The sequence below is a fragment of the Gallus gallus genome, chromosome 6, assembly GCF_016699485.2.
Source record: "Gallus gallus isolate bGalGal1 chromosome 6, bGalGal1.mat.broiler.GRCg7b, whole genome shotgun sequence".
Taxonomy (NCBI): domain Eukaryota; kingdom Metazoa; phylum Chordata; class Aves; order Galliformes; family Phasianidae; genus Gallus; species Gallus gallus.
Genome location: NC_052537.1, coordinates 1,184,388 through 1,197,904, shown reverse-complemented (window position 1 = coordinate 1,197,904; position 13,517 = coordinate 1,184,388). Strand labels below are relative to the sequence as shown.

General features: G+C 50.7%; 3 long non-coding RNA genes across 9 annotated transcripts in view; 2 read left to right on the top strand and 1 right to left on the bottom strand.

The window, feature by feature from the left end:
* The window catches only part of LOC777017, a 515,269-nt gene that overhangs the window by 31,263 nt on the left and 470,489 nt on the right, over positions 1 to 13,517 (top strand). The window lies entirely within an intron of this gene.
* LOC121111112 overlaps positions 6,090 to 13,517 on the bottom strand; it is a 68,781-nt gene continuing 61,353 nt past the window's right edge. For both annotated transcript variants that reach the window (XR_006939629.1, XR_005860728.1), the window contains 2 exons: positions 8,203 to 8,363; positions 6,090 to 6,824 (listed from right to left, as the gene is read on the bottom strand). This is a non-coding gene — a long non-coding RNA (uncharacterized LOC121111112). The remainder of the gene's footprint in view (positions 6,825 to 8,202; positions 8,364 to 13,517) is intronic.
* LOC121111113 lies at positions 6,713 to 7,892 on the top strand. Its single transcript, XR_005860748.1, has 2 exons — positions 6,713 to 6,848; positions 7,675 to 7,892. It is a non-coding gene; the product is annotated as an uncharacterized LOC121111113 (long non-coding RNA).

The window sequence follows — 13,517 nt, the reverse complement described above, 5'->3', positions numbered from 1 at the left end:
CTCTTTTCATTCAGTTTTCGAGTACCTTGCCTACGGACATCTCCTTTCCTGCACCAAGTGTCTCTCCCATATGTAGTGTGCTTCCAAGCCTGAATTTAGTAACACAAATTGAAGACTTGCTCAAAGTCCCAGTGAACTCACCCACTGCTGGCAACTGGATGCTTGGTGGTGAGAGGACCATCACCTATAGGCTTCCACCCTGGTCTCCAGAAACTGTTGCAGGAGTTGCACTCCTTCCACCTTGCTCTGAAGGAATCATGCTGCTGCCCCCTCCAACATTCTCCCGTTCAAGCCTTGACTTCTCCTTTTGGTACATCAGTCTGACTGTCCTTCAGCCTCATTTGTTTGCAGTTCTTGTGATTTGCAGCTCAAGGTGAGTGTCCCCTAGGAGGAACCTTGTTACTTTCAATTCCATAGTTGGTATGAGTTGCCATAACCCCATTCTTACATAGTTCCAACTCAAGCTGTTGAGTGTAACCAATCTAATTTAACCAATCTAATTTTCTCTCCCTCTTTCATTCGTCCATTCATCCAGTTCTAGGTGGTGCTTCTTGGGTGGCATCTTCCCAGAACGGGCAGTGCTTCTCCAGCTGCTGCTATGCAGACATTATCCCATCATTCTTCATGTCTCTTTTGACTTCTCCAGTTGAATCCTGTTCTTCACTGTTAACAGTGAGCTTTTGCAATGAGGGGAAAGCTACATTCCTATACAGCCTAAAGTCACATTCACTTTAGTTACTAGAGCTAAGTCTCTTTCTGTCCCAGGTGCAGAATCTGGCAGTTGCTCTTGTTAAATTTCCTAAGTTTGGTGACTGCCCTCTGATTTGACAAGATATCTCTGTAAGGCCTCTACTCTTGAGGCTGCGTGAGCCTCACAGGTTGTGATCATTACTGCTGCACGTGCCGTTCCCAGCAGCCTGAGGGAAGCCCTGATGATGGGTCATCTGCAGAAGGAAAATCCTGGAGATAGTTGCCAGCTCACGTCAACTCCCAGAAGAGCGAGCACCCTCTCAGTGAATAACTTTCTTCTAATATCCAACCTGAATTCCCCCTGACACAGCTTTATGCAGTTTCCTCAGGTTCTATTGCTGGTCGCTAGATGAAAGCGATCCCTGCTTTCCTCCCTGTTTACTTTTGTGAGGAAGCTGTAGACCACAATGACATCAGCTCTGTGGTCATAGCATCTATCCTATGCTCTGTGCTGAACAAATCAAATGACCTTATACGTATTAGGCAGTGCTATGCCTGATGCCCAACAGGATACAATTGGCCTTTCTGATTACCAGGGCTTACTGTTGACTCACATTCAACTTATCACCAACCAGATCCCTCAGATCCCTTTCCACAGAGCTCTTCTCCGTCCACGTGTCCCCCAGTCTGTGCATATATCCGTGGTTCTCCTGCCTTAGGTGCAGTCACTTGCTCTTGCCGTATTTCATACAGTTGGTGATTGCTCAGCCCTCTACTTCTCGGACTCTTGACTTCAGCCTGTTTGCACAGACAGTGTCCCATATCTCGCTTTATGCTATCATGTAAGAGGACATACCTGAGGAGGGCACAAAGGAGATGACTGCATGGGAGCACAAAGGTGGGCTGCAGCAGCCTTAAGCAAAAAGTTCCATTCCATGCCCATGTTGGTTGTGAGCAGTTCTTACCTGTGTTACAGCTTGTTTGCTCCCATGGAACCCCTCCGTCTCTTCGGCATCCTTTCGACTAAGAATTCTGCATCACTGCTAAGGCAGCCAGGGCTTTAGTAAGAAGGACTTGCATAAAGATGATTATTTTTGCCCCCAGTAAATGGCATGAGCCTAAAACCCAGGAAGGGCTGTGGCTATCCTTAAATATGAATGATGCAGCATTCATACGCAGCATGAATACGCAGCAGCCCGGCGTAAGCGAGCACCTTTCAAGGGTGTTGTGAAGGTGACTGAGGCCTTAGCGGGCTGAAACTGTGCTCCTTCAGATGAGCCCCTGGCAGTCACAGCAGCAGTCGCCTGCTCTTGATCCTCGCTGCTCCTGTTGCATCACTTCCCACCATTCCACCCGGACTGGGGAAAACAGCTCTGCTGGGACATCACCAGTAGAGCTGAAGGCACAGGCTGTGACAGAAGACACACCGTCTTCCCACCATCGTGCACTGCCTGCCTTTGGTAGGCCGCTCCCATTCCTTGCTGAGAAGACATCCCCTGGTGTGGATGCAGCTCAGTCCAAATTACACTCTTTCTCCCAGTACAGCCTAGCTACGTTAAGGACACTGTTTCAAGACTAGTTGATGCAGTTTAAGCTCCAGGCCTGAAGTGTGTTGGCAGCCCCACAGGGAGACATCCGGTGGGAAAGCTACTTAGGCCAGTGTGGAATTATCTGTGGGATTTCCTCAGGCCTCCTTCCCCAGAGCCGCATGCCAGAGACTGCTACACCATTGCTTCCAGCGGCCTTAAACACATTGGCAGAAGTAAATCTCATCTGATGGATTTCACGGATGTTTACCTCAATCAGAGCCCGTACCATTATGAAGAAGAGATGAGTGGCCTACATTTGGGTTAAGGGTTAGCAATTTGGGTTAGTGTTAATGTTTACCATTTAGAGTTAGGGTTAACGATTAAGAGTTGCTGTTTGGTGTTACAGTTAAGGGTTCCATTTCTGGGTTAGTGTTCAGGTTAAGTATTACCATGTTGTGTGTTAGTGTTAAGGGTTATTCTTTCAAGGGTTATTCTTTCAATCAAACTGTTAAGTGTTACTCATTTGTGTTATGGTTAAGGAATACCTATTCTGGTGAGGGTTAATGATTAAGGGTTACTATACCGGAACAGTTAAGTCAAAGCCTGAACCAGTGATTGAGCACCTAGTGAAGGGGCATAGGCGGCCCTGGGAGCACAGGTGGAAGCACTTCACATGTGCAAACTGCTGTAGCATGGCTCCGCCCCTCTCAAGCCTCATTTAAGCAGGTCTTCTGCTTGGAGATCCTCTTTTGTGGTATTTTGTGGACTCTGACCCTTAGCAATTCTTCATTTATGGGTTGTGACATTTCCCTTTCCTGGAGAGTTTAAGACTGGTTTGAAGCAGCTGTATCGAGCCAGGCTGTGGCTTTTGGGCAGGGTGAACTGACTGATGTTTGTAAATATCTGAAGGGAGGTGACAGGTAATGGATGAGGCCTGGCTCTTCTTGGTGTTGTGCAGTGCTAAGACAAAGAGCAATGTTGTAAAACTCCAACATATTGTGTTCCATACAAACATGCTGATGAACTTCCTTACTGTGAGGGTGACAGAGGTCTGGAACAGGTTGCCTGGAGAGGCTGTGGAGTCTTCTATGGAGATACTCTTGACTCATCTGGATGTCTACCTGTGAGGCTTACTGTAGGGTGCCTCCTTTAGCGTGAGGTTTCGACTCAGTGATTTCTTGAGGTCCTTTCCAACCCCAACAGTTCTGTGATTCTGTGTGACAGAAACTCCTGGTAAGACAGAGGATGAAGATGGGGAGGAGGAGGGAGAGATATAAATCATCTGAGCTCTGATGTTGGCTGAGCTGCACGATACGCAAAAGGATTATGGCCATCGGCCGAATGTGCACATTGCCACTGGGCTGTTGCCGTGCTGGGGTGGTGAGGTGAGTAGCCTGGACTTAGTGGGCAGTGAAGCCAAGCAGCTGAGATGTCTTTCTAGGGAAAGTGATATTCCCAGAGGAACTGGGAAAGGGACGCAGTCTTTTTCCCAGTGGTGGGGACCCTTGTCAGCTGCGAGGGAAAGATCCTTTCAAGGGAGACTTGGTATCTAACCCAGGCAAATGAGCCACCATGGAGAGAGGTATCCAGTATGTGAGTGAACTAGCTGTTCTAGAGATGATGTATGTTATTAAATTACACAGTAATACACTATCCCAAGATCCAGATGAAATCATATGTATGAGATCTATGTGGAGAGTTTTACAGAATGTATATATTATTATATATTATGTATATACAGAATCACCATCATATGCCAGCACCCTGGCAGGAGTGAACTGGAAAGAGAACCCAAGGCCAAAGGTGAATGAAGTAGCCAACCTGTTTTGGCAATAGGAAAATAGACTTTCTTCATCCCTCTGGGCCTATGTCTCAGCTGTGGAGAAGTTGCCCCAGGAGTTCTAGCAATTCCAAGACTATATGCCCTGCTTCCCGTCTGTACAACCAGTGTCTCATCCATTAGAACTAAGCATTCGCTGCTTGGGAGAGAGGATATAGCAGTTACACACAACATGACATCCTGTGGTTTTACCTGTGTGACTGTGGAGAGGATATGAGAAAGTGGGATGGAAAACCCACCTCAGTCCTACATGCACGGGCAGGTGAGTTGCAGGAGAAAACAATAGGAAAAGGGGATTCTTCCAGAAAAAAAATGACAGCTCCAGTTTCTAATGGGCAGCTCTCCGGACAGACTGGATGGTCGGATCTGATTTCTGGGGTTAAGTGTACTGGTTCACGTTCATGAGAAGTGAGCGATGAATACAATAGGCAGAACTAGAGGGGCCCTGCCTCCAGCCCGGTGGAGGAAAGGGATCGTCAGTTATTGGACTGTGTGGATTTGCAGGCCCCGCAGATCGGAACCAAAAAGAGCAGCTCCAAATTGGGAAGATATGGATTTGATGGGTAGACTGTTGGATGGACTGGCTGCAAGATCGCATGCACAGAGTGGTGGTCAAGGGCTCCATGTCCGGGTGGAGACCAGTGGTGTCCCTCAGGTGGTCAGTACTGGAACCAGTGCTCTTTAACATCTTCATCAATGACATCAACACTGGGATTGAGTGCCCCCTCAGATTTGCAGGTGACCCCAAGCTGCATGGTGCAGCCCGCACGTCCAAAGGATGGGATGCGAACAGAGAGACATGCTGAGCAGTGGGCCCAGAGGAAGCTCATGAGGTTGAATGAATCCGGGTGCAAGGCCTGCACCTGGGTCATGGCAGCCCCCTGCTTTCAGTACAAGCTGGGGGATGTAAGGATGGAGCACAGCCCTGCCAAAAAGGACCTGAGGGTACTGATGGATGGCAACTGGGCATGAGCCAGCAGAGTGCCCTCAGCCCAGAAAGCCTGCCATACCCTGGGCAGCATCCGAAGCAGCGCGGCCAGCAGGGTGAGGGAGGGGATCTGCCCCTCTGCACTGTGAGCACTGCATCCAGATGTGGAGTCCTCAGTACAGGAGAGACATAGACCTGTTGGGGCGTGACCAGAAGAGGGCCACAAAAATGGTCCCAGGGATGGAATACCACCTTCCAAGGACGGCTGAGAGCTGAGGCTGTGCAGCCTGGAGAAGAGAAGGCTCCAGGAAGACCTGAGAGTGGCCTTCAGTATCTCAAGGGGGGCTGTAACAAAGGAGGGAATGGACTCTTTAGATTCTTCATAAGGAAGAAGTTTTCTATGATAAGCACCATTCTGTGATTCTGTAGTAAGGGTGGTGAGGCCCTGGAACAGGGACACTGAGAGATCCTGGAGCCCTGAGGACTGGGCATCAGGGCCTGGGGATGGATGGGATGGAGGGCACCATTCCTGGCCTGTTCCAGGGGCATCTAGGCATTGCCACCTCCCAGACCTTCCCTTGTGCTTTGTGGGGCTGTGCAGAGGAGGAGGAGGAGGTCACAGGGCACCCTAGGGATGGCTCAGGGTCACCGTGCGGATTGGACAGGGGCTGTAGCTGCTGTCCCCAGGGGACCCAGATCCTGCCCTGGGCTGATACCAGTCCTTCTTCCTGAAATCCTGGGGCACAAACCCTGCCTCTTTGGTAGACAGCATGGTTTGCTCATTGTAGTGTAAAGATTTGCTTTGGATTTAATCAAGCACAGAATTCAGAGAGGAGCGTGACTGCATCTGACTTCCCTGAGAGATGGTACTGCAGCTGAAGAGATGCAGAGGCAGCCAGTAACGTGCAGACCAAGCAGTACTGCCTGACGTTGGTCAGGATGAACTTCTCCTGCTGCAGTGTGATGATGACAGGTCTGGAGATGATCTGCAAGTCCAGCTCATAGATGAGAGCCAGGCATGGGCACTGCAGGAGCAGAGAGGTGTCAGGGAACAGCCAAGGCATCAAAGAGCATCACAAAGCATTGAAAAGCGTCACAAAGCTGCAGCCAGGAAGCTGGGGATTTTAATGAGCAGCAACCAGGATGCTATTTGCTACCATACAAAACAGTAGCAGATCTCTCCCTGCAGACACCCCAAAGCCATACAACGTGGGAACAAAGCCAGAGCTCTGCAGCACACAGCCAAAAGCCATACCATTGCAAGCTGAAGTGCCTTGCAGTTTTTTATATTGAACCCAGTCCCTGTGAATGAAGACCCAGAACGGAGTCAAGGTGTTGATTGAACATGAGTATGCCTTTACTCATTAAAAGACAGAAGGGCAAGAGAGATCCAGAGTAAAAGAGGGACTCCTCTGGGAATTGAGAGACTAGTTCAGAGCTTGTGCTGCTGCCTGGTGCCTGGGACTGGCTGCCTGGCTCTAAGTCCGCCTCCAAGAAGCTCGGCTTCTCCTCAGCGATGCCGACCTGCTCCTCAAGGAGGTGCTGCTGTTCAGGCACTTGGGCTCTGCTTGGGGTGGGCTGCACTGGAAAGGCATTGGGTCACAATCCAGGCTAGCGACTGTGATGTCTGGCGGGCTCAGGTCAACATCATCAGCGGAGCCAGGAGAAATGAGGGCAGGAACGTGGATGAGCTCCTTATCCCCATTGTTGTTGTCATGTGGAAGGCTGTCATCAGAACTGCAGCGATTCATGCTTCCTAAGAGCTCTCCATCGAAGGAAGCACACAGTGCATCGCTGCTGGTCCCGGGTCTTCTGGATCAAAACTGCTTAGATTCACCTAGGAATGAACAGATGGACAGGGGTGAGTGTCAAACTTTCACTGTCCAAACTCTTTTTAAAGCAGTGATCAGGTTCAATTTAACCTGAAACTAAGCTGTTTGCAAAAGCAAAACTAGTCCAAGCGTTCTGTGGCTCCAAGTCTTTATCAGAAATCATTTTCCTTCCCAGTGCTGCCTTTGTCACCTTGGAAGAGAAAGGCGGGGGGAAGGGGGGGGAAAAGGGGGGAATGGCAAGGAATGTGAGGCAGGTAATGTCGGCTATACAGAATCCTTAGAAGGAAAACTAAGATCTGAAGAGTGTTGCCCTGGTACCACTGCCTAACAGGGATGGGTAAACTGCTTCATTAACAAGTCCAGCTATTGCTGCAGGGGTGTCAGGCATCTGTCCTGCTGCTCATCTGCAGTCAGTAACGCCTTGTTTTAAACCCACATTTTGCCTTACCATCGACAGTGTGCAGGGGGGTAAGCTTTGCTTTTAGCTCAGCCAAGAGTCCCGCTGTCTCCTTGTCCCCCCTAGGGAAACCAAACCAGACAGTGACGAGCTTAATTATGAAAGTGGTTGACATTTGGTTACGGATTGGCAGCAGGAAGAAGCAAATAGGCTTCTAGCAACAGTACTGCTCTCTGGAAAGTAATTGTTGTGCTTTTATTTATTTTTTTTCCTATTTTGTTTGTACTCCAAAGCCCTTGAAGAAAACCTGTATCCTGTCACAGTGTTAATATGCTTTACTGTCTAAGACAGATGTAAAGTGTTTGCATGGTAGGTTGGCCTGGATGGCCAACACAATCTAACCTGTGATTACAAGAAGCAATCGCAAAAGAGTATCCTTTTTGATACTTGTTCTGCAGACTGGTGAAGAGTAACCTACAAAACGCTGACTGCTGCAGAGGACCGGTTGGAAGACGGCTGCTCCACACGCCCATCGTGCCACAGCAGCTCCTTGCTGGATGTGCCTGTGATAACTGGTTAGCTCCTGACAGCAATCCCCTCACAGTGGGGAAGAAAGCAGCGCTTGCACAGCTGGTTTTATGAGCACTAAACAAGCACAACTAAAATGCTCAAGGGAGACAGTCTTAAAGCACAGTCATGGAATATCATTTCAAAATGTGCATCAGGGAGAAGATGGGATAAAACTCCGTGCTAGCCCATACTTCAGGATTTGTGGTATATTTTTCTGCAAAACCGTATAGTTGTTTTTAAGTTTGGAAGAGACAGTAAAATGTATATGGAAAAGGCTGAGTAGTCAGTCTTTGTAGCTACAGAAAGATGCTAGATGCCTTCTTTCTGTGGGAACGTTTCTGGAAAATTGCCTTTACGTGGTTTAAATCTCTGTCTTCTGACACAAAAGCAAAATGGAGGCAAGAATGTATTCTTACCTCCATAATGAGAGTGTTAGAAATATTCTGAGACTTCTTGTAGGGGCTCCCTGGGATTGCGTTGCAGTTTGCCTTTAGCCACAGAGGATGGATTTCCCAGGCTGAAGCAGGAACACCAACTGCCAACTGGTGATTTCTTCATCTCATTATGCGGTCTTTTTCTGGAGTGAGAGAGAAAATGGAGTGAACGGTGTGAGTCGTGGCACAGGGTGAGGGAAGAGCTGCATTAGGCTCTTGCCAACAGTTGCTTGTTCCTAGCACTGCCTGGCTTCTGCTGACACAGACCTTAGAAACTCGGTCTGTTTCCAACAGTTGAGGATGTTTCCATTCTTACAGCTCAGCGCTGAAGTCTTGCCAGCTAAACTATGCAAAGCAAGATGCGGGCAGATGAGCAAAGGCTCCACAGCTGTACAGAACAGCATTTAAGGGGTGGCTTTTATTTAGCTGGCAGGTGTAACTGCTTTCTGAGGAACTGTGCAGCCATAAAAAGCATTAACACCTCATTGGCCTCATCTCACTGCCATGTTTAATTTCTAGTGCCAACAGGTCTGTCCAACAGCTCTGCTTAGAGGAGAACCAGAATTTGTTTCAGGCGCATGGTCCTGAAATCTGGAAAACCCCGATGTTTCCAGGTGCAGGTAGTACAGACTGGATCAATGGGCCAGGGTTAACTGTATGAGTTTCCATAGGGCCAAGAGTTGGGTCCACCCCAGACAACCCTACAGGTTTGGGGAGGAGTGGCTGGAAAGCTGCCTGACGGAAAGGGACCTCGGTGTCCGGATGGACAGTCAGCTGAATATGAGCCAGCGGTGTGCCCAGGTGGCCAAGGCGGCCAATGGCATCCTGGCTTGGATCAGGAGTGGTGTGGTGAGCAGGACGAGGGAAGTCATCCTGCCCCTGTACTCGGCATTGGTGAGGCTTCACCACAAGTACTCTGTTCTTTTTGGGCACTCCAGTTCAGAAAGGACACGGAGGTGCTGAAGCAGGTTTAAAGAAGGGCAACAAGGCTTGTGAAAGGCTTGGAGAATATGCCCTACGAGGAGCAACTGAAGGAACTGGGGCTGTTTAGTCTGGGGAAAAGGAAGCTGAGGGAGACCTTGTTGCTCTCTTCCAATACCTGCAAGGTGCTTACAGCGAGAGCGGGGCTGGTCTCTTCTCACTGGTGACAGGTGACAGGACAAGGGAAATGGCCTTAAGTTGCACCAGGGGTAAGTTTAGGTTGGACATCAGGAAAAACTTCTTTACAGAGAGGCTTGTTAAGCACCCCAGGGAGGTGGTTGAGTCACCATCCCTGAATGTGTTTAACAACTGTCTGGATGTGGTGCTCAGGGACATGAGTTAGTGGTGGGTTGTTAGAGTTAGGCTAGTATGGTTAGGTTGTGGTTGGACTTGATGATCTTTAAGGTCTTTTCCAGCCTGAGCAATTCTATGATTCCATGAAATTTAACACCACAGTTCTTGTGGGAGCTGTGATGGGACTTGCAGTGTCTCTGGCTTGCCCTGAATTACTTTCTCCAGGCTGATTCGTAGGACCTGGCATTTCTTTAAAGCCAAGTGCACATCTCTGTCCAGTTTCCACACCAGCCCCTTCAGTGACATCTCTGCCAGCTTTCTCCTCTAAGGAAGAACCGTGCAGTAGCCTAGCTGGGCTTAGGGGATGGGATGGGACTAGAGCACAGCCTGAACCAGGACACGAACAAGCTCAACTAGCCAATGGCACTTGTTCTGTAGTCCCCCATGTCCTCCAGAGCTGTGCTGAATTCACTGAGCAGCATGGTGAACTTAGTGAGGGTGCGCTCAATCCCCTCATCAAGACCGTTAATAAAGATGTTGAATAGAAGCGGCCCCAGTACCAAGCCCTGGGGGACACCGCTCGTGACTGATCTCCATTTGGATTTAACTCCATTGAGCACAACTCTGTGGGCCTGGCCATCCAGCCAGTGTTTGACCCAGCGGAACATACGCCCATCCAAACCATGGGCAACCAGCTTCTCCATGAGGATGCTGGAGGAGACAGCGTCAAAGGCTTTACTGAGTCCAGGTAGACCACACTGACAGTCTTATGTTCATCCATTAAGTGGGTCACCTTGTCATAGCACAAAATCAGGTTTGTCTAGCAGGATCTACCGTTCATGAGCCCACACTGGCTGGGTCTGATCCTGTGGGAATACAAGAAAGACTATTCAGAGCAGCAGCTGTGGAGCAAGATAAACAGCATGAGAAAGCAATGCTGAGAACCAAGGACATCTCCAGAAAGAAGAGAAAAGCCAGTCAGGTAAGCTGTGCAATGGCCGTGTGATAGTTACCCTGACTGAAGGAAGAGTGTATGGCCAGGAATGACTGATGACTCTGACTGGATAAGCACCTGCGTGCAGTTAAGGAGTGTTTGTGGAATGTTTTGTTGACGTATAAAGGCAGGTGGGAAAGTTAAAAGAGAAAACTTGTGAATGTATATAAGGCATGTTAGAAACTGTAATAAATGATTTGGGTCATTCACATCTGAGTCTGTAGCTACCAGGATCATCTTTCCGGCCCTTTTGGTAGATGCGCGTCACATCTGCCAGCCTCCAGTCTGCCGGGACATCCCCGGTTAGCCAGGACTGCCGTAGAATGATGGAGAGAGGCTTGGCAGCCACATCCGCCAACTCCCTCAGCACCCCAGGGTGCGATCCATCTGGCCCCATGGACTTGTGAGCGTCCAGCTTTCAGAGCAGGTCCAAAATCATTTTCTTCATGGATTACTCAGGGCCTGTTCTGTTCCCCATCCCTATCTATCAGCACAAGGGGCTGTGTGCCTAGGAAACAACTAGCCTTACTATTAAAGACTGAGGCAAAGAAGGCACTGAGTACCTCAGCCTTATCCTGATCCTTGGTCACTGTCTTCCCCTTGGCATCCAACAGGGGATGAGGATTCTCCTTTCTTGCTTTTCTTCTGCTTTTCTTTTCCTGTTTTTCTTTTCCTGTCTTTCTTATCTTTTTTACTTTCTTTTCTTTCTTTCCCTTCTTTCTTTCAGCCTAGATCTCACTGTGTTGTCCAGATGCCTGTGTTGCTTTTCCCATATCCCCGTGTTCTGCCCAGATCCCACTGTTTCACTGCATCTCACTGCAGATCTCCCACCCCACAGCCCCACTCACCGCCACCATCCCCGGAGCTCTGCCCTCCCCTGCAACCGCTCCCCCACCTCCTCAGGAGATCCCTGAGGGCTCTCTGTTTCACCTCCCCAATGTCTTCTTCGCCCCCCCACTGCCCCTCGAGCCCCATTCAGGCTTCAGGCCGTGCGTGCGGGCTGCGTTGCCATGGTGACAGTGCGCCCTTACTCATTACACGCAGTGTATTTCACTGCCCTCCACACACACCCCGCCCCCCCTCCCCCGCTACTTGTCGCCCACATCCCTCCCATCCCTCTGTGTAAGTCCCGGAGTTACATCCTACCCCCGACCCCCTCCCCCCCACTCCAGTTCCCCCATTCTGATCACTATAGTCCTTTTCCACCCCTCCCCTCTGTGCCTCCTCCATTCTGACCCCCAGGGCCCACCTGTCTGATTCCTCTGATCCCTCATCCCTCTGCAGTCCCCCATTCTGATCCCTAGTGTCCCCTGTTGTCCCCCCGCAACGAGTCTCCCCATTCTGTCCCCTAGAGTCCTCCCCCTTTCCCAGTCCCCTCTATCTGACCCCCAGAATCCCCTCTTCCCCCCCCCCCCCCCAAGTACCCCCACTCCAATTCCCCCTTTCTGATCCCTGGAGTCTCCTACTGCCCCCCAGTCCCCTTTATTTGATTCCCAGGGTCCCCTGTCCTCCCTTCTCCCTCCACCTCCTGACCCCTTTTCTGACCCCTAGAGTCCCCTGTACTCCCCTGTGCCCTCCTCTCTGACCCCTGGAGTCTGTTCCCCCATTTTAATCTCCAGTTCCCCCCAGCCGGACCCCTTTTCTGCCCAAAGAAGTCCCCCACAACCCCTGGCTCTCCCACCCCTCCTTCCACCCCCAGATGTCCTTTCTGCCTTGTAGAGACTCTGTTCACCCCTTTCCTCCCCACAGCCCACTAAGTTCCCCCCCAGACTCTCTTTCAACTCCATTGAGACCCCACTCCCCTCTTCCCCCCCCAGTATCCCCCTAAGGTCTCCCCCAAACTCCCTTTCCACCCCATAGAAGCCTCACTAACCCCTTTCTTCCTCCCACAGCCTCCCCTATCCACCCCTGGAGTCATGCAGAAGAATCTGGAGATATCCTAGAGGGGTTTGGGGCATGCAGAGGGTCCCCAGGTGGGTCCAGGGGGTCCTTGGATTCATACAGAAGGGTCTGCAGATGTCCCAGAGGAGTCGTGGGGTGACCAGGGGGTCCCCAGGTGTTCCTGGAGTCCTCCAGAGGTCTCAGATGGGGATTCTGAGGACAACATCACATAGTGACACGTTCTCACTCTGTTTTGTCCCCGTGGGATTGCCCCCCAGAATGTCTGTTTCCATTAAAATAAATACTGTGTCAATTTTGTTGTAGTTTTTCCCCACTTCCCTTCAGAAATGGACAGTTCTCACCAAACCCCCATGCCCCACCAAAACAACTCCCCCAGGGCCACCGGCTGACACTGGGACAACTGCCGGCGGTGCCACCACCGGGACAAGTGCCTGTCCCTGAAGTTTTCTCTGTCACTGTAACTGTGGAGCCTGGAGCCATACCAACCCATCTACCTCGAGAGCCCCATCAGTGTCCTACAGCTCCTGGAGCCAGGTGATGCTGTCACCCCGACCGTCCCAAGCTGTCCCCCCTGCCACGGTGGCACAACTGGAGCATGGTGACATCTTCATTGAAGAGGTGATGAGGAGGGGTACCGGGAGGGGAGCTGGGGACTGCTGGGGGACACGTAGGGATGCTGGTGTCACCATCGTTGGGTGTCACCTTCACTGGATGCCGTTGAGTGTCACTGAGTGTCACTGTCTTCAGGTGTCACCATCACTCAGGTGACACCTCGACACAGCGTGACCTCGATGTGGAACAGCCGTGACGCAGTGTCCCCATCCCTGGCTGCCACTGTTGTTTCCCTCATCCAGTGTCACCATCACTTGTGTGTCACCGTCTCTCGGGTGACACCATTCCCTGTGCTCTGACCACCACATAGGGGCAGGCACAGGTGGCCCCACGTTGTCACCATGCTGTCACTAAGCCTCTCACTGTCTTTTGTCACTTCTCCAGGCCCGCCTACAGCCGGACCCGCTGACACCTGAGCCCTCTGACGCTGTCACCATCCTCTGCCACGAGGTCAGGGACACATGGTAGTGAACTCTATGCCACCACCAGAGGGGACTGCGTGTGACATCAGTGT